Source organism: Papaver somniferum, chromosome 1 (genome assembly GCF_003573695.1).
Source record: "Papaver somniferum cultivar HN1 chromosome 1, ASM357369v1, whole genome shotgun sequence".
Lineage (NCBI taxonomy): Eukaryota > Viridiplantae > Streptophyta > Magnoliopsida > Ranunculales > Papaveraceae > Papaver > Papaver somniferum.
In genome coordinates this window covers 81,209,154-81,219,476 of record NC_039358.1, presented here as the reverse complement: position 1 = coordinate 81,219,476, position 10,323 = coordinate 81,209,154, and positions in this window count along the sequence as shown.

Here is a 10,323-nt window from a genome sequence, read left to right as displayed (position 1 = left end):
AACACCAGAAATTTTGTTAACGAGGAAATCGCAGATGCAGGAAACTCGTGACCTAGTCCAGATTTGAACACCACACTATATTAAGTCGCTATAAACTTTAGCCTAGTACAAGTTAAATTCGGACTGGAATGTAGTTGAGCCCTAACCAAGTCTCACACCGATTAAGGTACAGTCGCATTCCTTACGCCTCTAGAACCACGCCAGATTTTGCGCACTTGATTCCCTTAGCTGATCTCACCCACAACTAAGAGTTGCTATGACCTAAAGTCTAACACTTATAAACAAATCAGTCTCCCACTGATATGTCTATTCTTTATTCGGTTTTTGTTCCGTCTTTTGATACGAAGATCAAGGTGAACATGAACCAACTAATAATCTAGTCTTATACTCCCGAAGAGCAGCCTAGAAATATTGTCACCTCACAATAACCCAATTGATTGACAGGAAAAGTTATTGAGGAATCACAAGAGTCTGAGACGAAGAACTGTTGTGGTTACTTTTTATATCTTACCTATCGGAGATAAATCTCGAGTAAATCTTAGAGAAGATAAAATTCAATAGGATAGAACAAACAAGATCAGAATACACAACTACAGAGAAAATAGTTGGATCTGGCTTCACGAGTCCCAAATGAAGTCTTCAAGTCGTTTAACCTATTATGGTTTTGGAAAAACCTAGGTTAAAGGAGAATTGACTCTAGTACGCAACTAGGACACAAGAAAGTGCCGGGATTAGGTTTTCCACTTGCTATATTTCTCCCTTATATAATCTTTCAAATCAGGGTTGCTTACAATCAAAGCTAAGATAGCTTAGTAACAAAGCATTCCATATTCACTGTTAGATGAATTCCTGATTTAAGATTCAAGCTAAGTCTGCTTCGAAATAAAGCAATCAATCTCCACCGTTAGATGGTCTTAGTTTGTTACACACAAATGAAATATATTTATATTTAGACATGGGTTACCATACCTAAACGTGTATATTGAGTTGGCTTAATAACAGTTAACCGAAGTTAGTTATATGGACACTTTTGTCTTAGCCGTATTCATCTAGCACTTCTAGATCAAATATGGTGATCAATCAATCATGAAGGATAATCAAATGAATCTAATTGTGTTTCAAATAGAGTTGTTCAATTGTTCACTATCTCATAGAAATATATATGAACAAATTGAATCGAAATCAGTTTGATTCGTAATCATACAAGGTACTTATACAAGAATCAATTCATGAACATTAAGCCACGGTTTGTAAAGATTGCATTCCTTAAATCATAAATGTTTTAGTTCATGAGTATGAGAATCATACATAACCGATTTCAAAACTTCACCACTGTGTTCGCCAACCAGGTACACGAACAACAGCTCCGGACCTTGGCCTAGTCAAGCCGTTCGCAAACCCAGTTCGCGAACAACCGTTCTGGACCTAACTCAGGTAAACCCATTCGCATACTAGGTACACAAACAAGAGTTTCAGACCTTCTTATGTAAATCCGTTCAAATACTAGGTACGCAAACAAGAGTTTTGAACCTGAATCATCATAATATAGTTCGCATACTAGGTATGCATACCCTGTTGTATCCAGACATAGGTAATTGTTCTAAACTCTCATTTCAATCATTGAAACATCCTTGGAAGACGACAATGGTAGTCTCACACGTACCATTAGCTTCAAGTACTTTTCAAGTGATCGAATGATCAATATAAAACTTCCCGAGCTAACATCAAATGACTGTCTCACACAAATCATATAAGATGTTCAAGGTAATTTTCACATGATCATCTTTTGACTTAATATTTAGTTTCCAACAAATAGATTTTTTCCAACTAAACTCGTCAATAATATGACGAACATAGCTAAAGAAAAAAACTTCCAACACATATTTCGATAAATAGATAAGCGAGATAAACTCGGCTCGAAATATCAAATGTGTATAATGTAAAAGTCTATATAGTTATACGACTTAGTCTCGTTAGAATATAAAATAGATTAGACTTCTGAGTGATAGATAACTTTTAGTCTCCACATACCTTTTGTTGATGAAGTTCCTCCAAGCTCCTCAGTAGATCTTCGTCTTCAATTTGTGAACACCGTGAAGTCTAAAGCTCAACTACAGATTATATACTAATCCGAGACATAGCTATAAGTAGACTACAAATCAAGTATATAGTTTCGATCAACTAAACTTGACAAACAAGCTTGAGATAGCAACGCTTACGAGTTCGACCGAGCAGTGCTCTAACAGATATCATTATTCATATGAAAACCTGCTATGATGTTTAGGTTTTCTTCTCTTTCAAGAAGCTTAGTGAGGACTTCCGCGACAAGTATGAATAAAAAGGGAGATATTGAATCCCTTTGTCTCAATCCTTTGAAATACTGAATTTGTTGATGAGGTTTCATTCACTTGTATGGATGATTGAGCTGAGGATAGAGACCACCGAACCAAATTTCTCTTATTTGACCGAAATCTAGAGAACTTAAGGATATTATCCTCGCAATGCCAACTGACGTTATCAAATTCCTTTTTTATATCAAGTTTTCATAACATTCCTGGTACTTTTGATCTTATTCTTTCTTTAATTACTTCTCCGGAAATTAGGATACCATCATGTATTTGTTTCCCTCTAATAAACGTTTCTTGATGTTCGATAATCAATTTAAGAATCTCTATTGTGAATCTTTCTGTTGTAGCTTTGGAAATAAACTTATATGTGTTGCACACTGGACTAATAAGTTTGAAGTGTTGGGGTCTGCTAGACTCTTCCTTCTTAGGAATAAGTCTAATAAATGAGTAATACAACCTCCAATATACACCTTCTTTTAAATAGAAATCATTTATGACTTCCATCAATTTACTTTAATCACTGGCCAACCTGCTTCGTAAATTCGATTGCGTAGGTAGATCTTGGAGACTTGTTGTTTCGACAACTCTTGATCGTGTTTCAAATTTGCTCCTCTTCAAATGACCTTTTCATCCACTTCTTTTCCTTAATGAAGATTTTTGTAAATGCGGCATCTTGGAATTGTAGTCTCTATTAGTGTTGTTCTTTGAATAGTTATGAGAAGTAAGAGAGAAAAGCATGCTTGATGTCTTCTTGACTAAAGTTATCTTTGTTAGAGCATTGCTCGGTTGAACCCACCAAGCGTTGGTATGCCAAGTTTGGTTGTCATATTTTAGTGAATCAAAACTCATGTTAAGAGTCGCTTGATTATGTACTAGAGTCAACTTCGTATAGGTTAGATTGAAAGTATTAGGATATGAGACATTACAAGTATTGCAAAGTTTTGAAGATGTGAAGAAGCAAGGAGATACAACGACAACAATCATCCTTCCACTTGAGGTTAATGATATTTGACTTGAACTGTTTCATTCCCTAACATATCTTTCAAGTCATGCATATTGAAAACAAAACTGCGAAGCATGAACACTCTAGATAGACATAGTATTAAGGAATATAATACGAGGTTTATAAAAGCTTAACCGTTAAACTTTGTAGATAAGACATCGACATAATCGGTTGAATGGTATTGTGATTATGTATTGGTATAAGGTGAGGATTTCATCCTAGGAAACAATGTTTTACATGTGTTTTAAGGAAGTAAGTTCATAAACTTGTTTTGTGAATCGAAAAGGAAACCGCCAGGCGTTAGTGGTATTGTTATTCATTGCATATCTTGTGAACAACCAATATATGTGATTTAGTATAACCGCTCATGACTTGTTTGTCTTCTTGGTAAAACTATTCACAAAGGCCTGATTTATGTATTGGTATGACTTTTATTAGTGAAACCGATCTTAAGTAATCACCTGAGATGGTATGATCGAGTTTGTGATTTTGTGTATGACCAACTCTGGGTAAAAGGGAACCGATCCTAATAAGAGGTTCAACACATCAAAAAGGAGAATCGATCCTTGTATGAGGTGCAACAAGTTTGTAGCATAAAGGAGAACCGATCCTATGAACACGTGCAACACGTTTTTAGGCAAAGGGGAACCCATCCTATGGACATGTGCAACACATACAAGTTAGATATCATAAATATGTGGGAACCGATCCTATGGACATGTGCAACAAGGGGGAACCGATCCTTTGAACATGTGCAATCGTCCACAAAAAGTCTCAATCAAATCCGAGTACGTTTTGTGTTTTTAACACAAAAAATTATCCAAAAATATCTTTTCGAATTTTCTATTATTCTAGAAATATTAGAGATACCGAAAATATATTTGGTTAATATAGAAAGATGTCGACATACTTTGAACATGTGCTGTAATGTTTATCTTTAATTGTTCAAAGTTATTCCTTAATAGCTAAGGGAAGAGAATCCCAGGATCGAAACATAAATAAGTTAAGAATCTTTTAATTAAGGTATTTAACTTCATCTTATAGGAAAATAAGAATTAGTAATGTGCATTTACTAATTACAGATTTTCCGAGAGATTTCGATCATTATTTTTGGACAGAGCATTTCCAGGAATTATGGAAACCGAATTTGTGCTTTAATGAATATCTTGAGAATATTTTCGGTTTTGGAAATTCCTTGGTGTCCAAAATTCTTTGTCTATAAATACTTGAAGTTTGCCTTTCTAGCAAACTAATCCTTCGTAACAACAAGCTTCCTCTTTGTTGTGTTGTTACTGGTGTAGCCGCCTATTCGGAGAGGAGAGTAACCTAATTAGGCGAAATCTCTTGCGGCCGTCAGTTTAAAGTCTTCTTTGGGATTGAGAATCTCTAGCGTGTACCGTTGGTGGGAAACTAGATAATTGCGGTTTATGTTTTGTTTTCATTGATTTGATTGACTAACGGTGGTTGAACTTTGATTGTACCTAGTTTGTTTATGCTTGAGATTCTTCTCTTCTGATATAAGATTCACTCAAACTAGTTCAGAGTTTCGACAGAGATCTTTAGACTGTTGTTAGTTCTAAAGACGATCTTGTGATAATCCATTGTTAACAGACTTCGTTCTGTGCGTGATTGATCACAAGAGATTCAAGTGATTGTGTGCAGGTTATTATTGAAGATCTAAGAAGATTTGAAGACGAAGAAGATATTGAAGATTTCTGATTTATGGGTTCATAATCTTTGGTGTACACAATACTTGTTTCGGTAAAAGAGGATCCAATTAATAATCGGTTTATCCTTGTGATAGATTGGATTGATTAATTGAGTAGATCGGCATCAACACAATTCTTTGGATTAATATTGTTGTTGGCTTAATCTTAAACGATTACTTCGTTAATTGAACATAAGATAGATCTAAGAACCTGACGAAGGAGTTTATGTTAAGATAAACAGAAAAGACTTTGTCCAACTCATATCACTTGGTTGAATAGAGTTGATACCAAACATATTTGTTGTTCCTTTATTATTTGGAATACGAACCAAAGGAATTGTTCCAAGTACGTGACTAAGGTCGGAGGCATGAATACAAACAGAACTAGGTGAACTATAGGTTTAGTTGCTTGGTCTCAACTATACGATGTTAGGTGTAATTTTATGTAGCGGCTAAATTCTGAGAGTATTCAATTCTGGACAAGGTCCAGGGATTTTTCTGAATTTGCGGTTTCCTCGTTAACAAAATCTTGCTGTGTCATTTACTTTATATTTCCGCATTATAATTGTTTTATTTTAATTAAAGTAAATTACACAAACGTTAATTCCTATTTACTTGATAAGTGAATCCTATTGTGTTTGGTTGAGTTCGAACCTTTTTATCAAGTAACATACTTCGTTGTTATATTGTCTCGATCTCGTATCTATAGACGATCACACGAAGTGTGAACCGATTAGTTGTATTGTCTAGACTCAGTCCACAAACAATCACTTTCGGAGAAAGGACTTATAAGTAGGAAATTTTTTAGCTTGAGGTATATTTGGGTACCCTCGCCTTTTCAATCTTGCCCATTGGTTACCAATTTATATACATTATTTTTTGTTATTATACCATTTACCATATGATGCACATATCTTGTATTATAATTACCCTCCTTTAAATGTTTTGGTTTAGCTCTTGAAAGTATTTTTCTGTGATCATCAAATCTCAATTGCGTTAGTTCCAACTTCCAGTTCACTCTGCTAATAAACTCATCTTATGAAAGTTTTCCTTACTTCTATTTTGAGTTCAAGTTGTCTATCTTTTCAGTTAGCTCAAGATTCTTATCGACACTCTGGTCGTATTGCTCATTGCTCTATTTTCTCGTAATTTTTTGAGGTTCTTAAGATTTTTACCAAGTGAAAGTTGGAGTACCTTTGTAGGTCATAACTTCCCACAAAGTACTCAAATTACTTATAAAGGTTTTGTTAGCAAACCGAAAGCTTTCTACTTTAAATGAAGGTTTTTTCCTGATACTATTAGTCAAAGGAATGGAGAATGGTTAGACAAATTATGTACAATATAAATTGAGCTGAGTTAGGGTACTTACTATCATATTAGGAATAAATTAAGACTGCATATTGGTACATGCATACAATTGTTGATGGGTAAAAACGATTTGCTATTTTTTGAGGAAAAGTGGAGAGACGAGCGATTCCTCGATCGAGCAAATTGCCTAAACCTTTAGCAAACAGATGCACTGCACGGGAGTGCTTTGAGTTTGAGAGATCAATCTGTAAGAATCCGGCCTAAGCCAAGACAATGGTCGTTTCTGAGTATGACAAAGAGGGATGAGGGTCGATTTGTAGAGGGAAGCTGAGAAGTGTGTGAGATCAATGATGATTGAAGGATTGTGTATGTGTTGGAGAGTTCTGCAAGTTTAATGAACTGCTGAGTTCAGATAGGATAAGTTCTGATAACATAAGTTCTGTCGTGTTGAGTTCTTTTTTGTTCAATCGTGGATTGATAAACTTATTTATATTGCAGAAATAATATACACATTGATCTCTAATAAAGATGGTCGCAGAGGAGTGAAAGAGTGGAAAATCGTAGTTAACCCGGTTCCACGTACGTGGAAGAATTGGATGATTGCCCATCTATTACTTTGCTAACTCCTTCAACTGCTTGCACGACTTACTCATATTTCTCATCGCGGGTGTACACACGTGCCGTAGGATGCCAGACCAAAACCCCAGTGAATATCCCCACACGTGACATGATTGGTGTCTCATGAATGTGGAGTCTGCAAGACAGACGTGTATTTAATTGGTCAATTGTTGACTTGACTAGACCATGAGTCTTAGCCTTGATGAGTCGAGCATAATGGACGAATGTGATATGCTTTGAGACTCTTGAGGATAAGGTGTCCGCTGATAGAGAATAATGTACATACCTTGAGTCTGATGAATTGTGATACATTATTGTACCCGTTGACGCAATAACGATGTTCTGATAATTTAGATCGATGTGCGTCCGATAAGATTGCTCGATCATGGACTTATACTGATATATCGAGCATTGGAAAGGAATTCATATATTGCTGAGTTATGAATTATGTAGAGTGCTCTACGATGTCATCAATTGTTGAATGACAAAGTAGGGATTAAAACATTAGTAAATATTGAACGATCGAACGTCCAATTGGATGGACGTCTAATGAAATAGTGGATGGTCGGCCAAGTTGATGGTCATCCGATGAGGGTGCTCTCATGCGCTCGATCAATGAAAAATGTTGGTAGCACGACCTTACATTAATTAAAAATATTGATTGCTGGATCAAAAAATATCGTAAATTCGAAACCCTAATTTTGGAGAACCCTGGATGGAGAGTTGTGCAATATGGATCAAGAAATATCGACCAACCAATGGGCATGAGAGCCGAAAATTGGTGGTGAACGGACGTCCGAGCGTGCGGAGGAATGTCTATGAATGTGGATTCCAAAATTATGAAAATATATGAATTATTATTAAAATAATAATGGAGAGGCGTGGGACCGCTGACCATGATGTCCAAGGGACTGTCCAGGTCCGGTCATGGTGGTGCACGGGCCACCATGTCCCTCACGCTTAGATTTTTGAAAATCTTAGGTATTTTGTTAGTCGTTTGAGCAATATTTTGAACTTTCAGGAGAGTTTGATCTTGACTGAAACTCTCAATTTTGCATGAATGAGCAAGTAGGACTTTGCTCGTACGCCCAAAATTTAGGAATATTAAAATAATGATATTTTAATATTTTACATGAAAAGTCCGGACGGTCGTGGGACCATTTGTGTTTTCGGCTTTTTGAAGATTTGAGCAATATTGAAGAAATATGGAAAACCTAGGGTCTTTGCTCAAACGAGGGAGTTTCAAGAGACGAGGGAAAATAATAAAATAAGATAAAAAGAAAACACAGAGAGGCGTGGGACCGGCCACGGCCGCGACGTGGCCGGCCGACCAGTGGGCCTGGTCGTGTGCGCCTCTTTAATTTATTTTTCTTAATTATTTTTTTTACCTTTCCTATTTTGCGTAGGTCTCCATATATCCTTGTTCGTCCATATTTTTTGATGCTCGTTTGTGCATATTTTTGGGTGCTCGTTCGTGCATTATTGATAAGTACTCTCGCACAATTTTCTCGGGGCTATGCCCGAAATAAATATTTATTACTAATCCATGGAATTCTGCTGGGAAAATCCATGAATTGAAGTAATGAAATATTATGATGAAAATATAATATTTCTAGGGATTCAATTGATGAATATCCCGACTAGAATTAATTAATTGATGGCTCTATACTAGCAGACATATGTCTAGGAGCATTATGTTTATTCGAGAATCGAGACATGAGATGGTGGAGGCATCATACTCTTTCTAAATGTTTATTTTGCATAGTCAGGGAACATTTGTGACATCCTGAAGACGTTATCGCTCTATACTAGTGGTCAATCCATCTAGGAGTCGTCCAATCATTCTCGATTATATATAGAAGTAAATACTGAAATTGTTTAGTATTGATGAAATATGCAAAATATCGAAAGCTCAGTTAAGAGGATTTAATAATTGTATATATACGCGTTCTCTGAGAGGCTATACATTCAGTCAGAGATTACCGTGGCATGATATTTCATGCTTAAATTATGAAATATGAATTTCGCATACTCGTCCGATTGCCGGATAAGAAATATGCAAAATTATGATTTTACGATTTTAGCCTTCATCAAAAATCCACCATCAACAATGGCCCACCTGCCACTAGAAGATCTATGAGAGTCTGATTTGCTATAAACTCATTGAACAACCTTTTACCCATTCTTGAGCCCCAACCTTATTTCATTCCCACATTCTCCTCGTGGCATTGAAATTTCCAGCCACACACCAAGCATTATATCCCAACCAGTCGGATTATCCATCTCCACCCAATACTCCAACCTTTCATCATCAATACAAGGACTATACACATTTGTGAGTGTACATTCAAATTCATATGTTATTGTTGTTGTTTTCTAGGCCATTTTCGAATTTACTGATGTTGTTGTTGTTGGATCTGATGTTGTTGCAGTAGTTGTCATGATAGAAGAAGAAAAGGTCATGATTAGACACCCTAAAACCCTTAAAACCAAAACTTGGGAAACTAAAATCGGACCCCCACCCAAATCAGGGATTAGAATTGGTGAGGAAGATGTTGTTGTTGAAAGAGTTTTTGTTGTTTAAATTTGCTCATAAATTAAGACTGAAAATGATAATGAAAAGCTCTTGATTCTTCTTTGGGAAAGATAATAACCCAGACTTTTACTAATTTCCACACATTTAAATAACAAACCCATAAAGACGCAACAAAAGGAAGCACAGAAAAATAACATAACCAAAGATTAAAGATGGAAACAAGAACGAAGACGAGAGAGATCGAGTTGATAGAGGGATCTTGGTTGAGATTGATATGTCGAACTGAGTAGGGAGGCCCCCAAGGTTTTAGGGTTTCTCTTATTTCTCTAGATAGAAGAGAGATTATATAATCTCCCGTAACTAAACTTAAATATAGTAATTATTCAAAAGCAAAACCTAAAATTAAGTATTCTTCTTTATTTCATCAGTGATGACGAGGATGAACCCCATAACAAAATGAAGAATTGATCGATCAAGAAGTTCAAACATTAGTTAATCCATCGACAATAACTTCTATTAGGTAAGATTTGAAAAACCCACCATTTTTTCTTGTTTTTGATTGCTTAAGTATGTTAGATTTGGTGTAATTATGATTCTGTTTTCTGTTTCGGAACTACTTACATCTAGGAATGTATGAACTCTTAGCCGCAAATAACAAATTACGTCTGGGAATTCATGAACTCCAAGCCGTCAGTTATATAAATTCATAGTTACTTCTGGGAATTGATGAACTCCCAACTGTAAGTTGGATGTTATCAACTTATTACGACTGGAAAATGAAAAATTCCTAGCCGTATGTTAA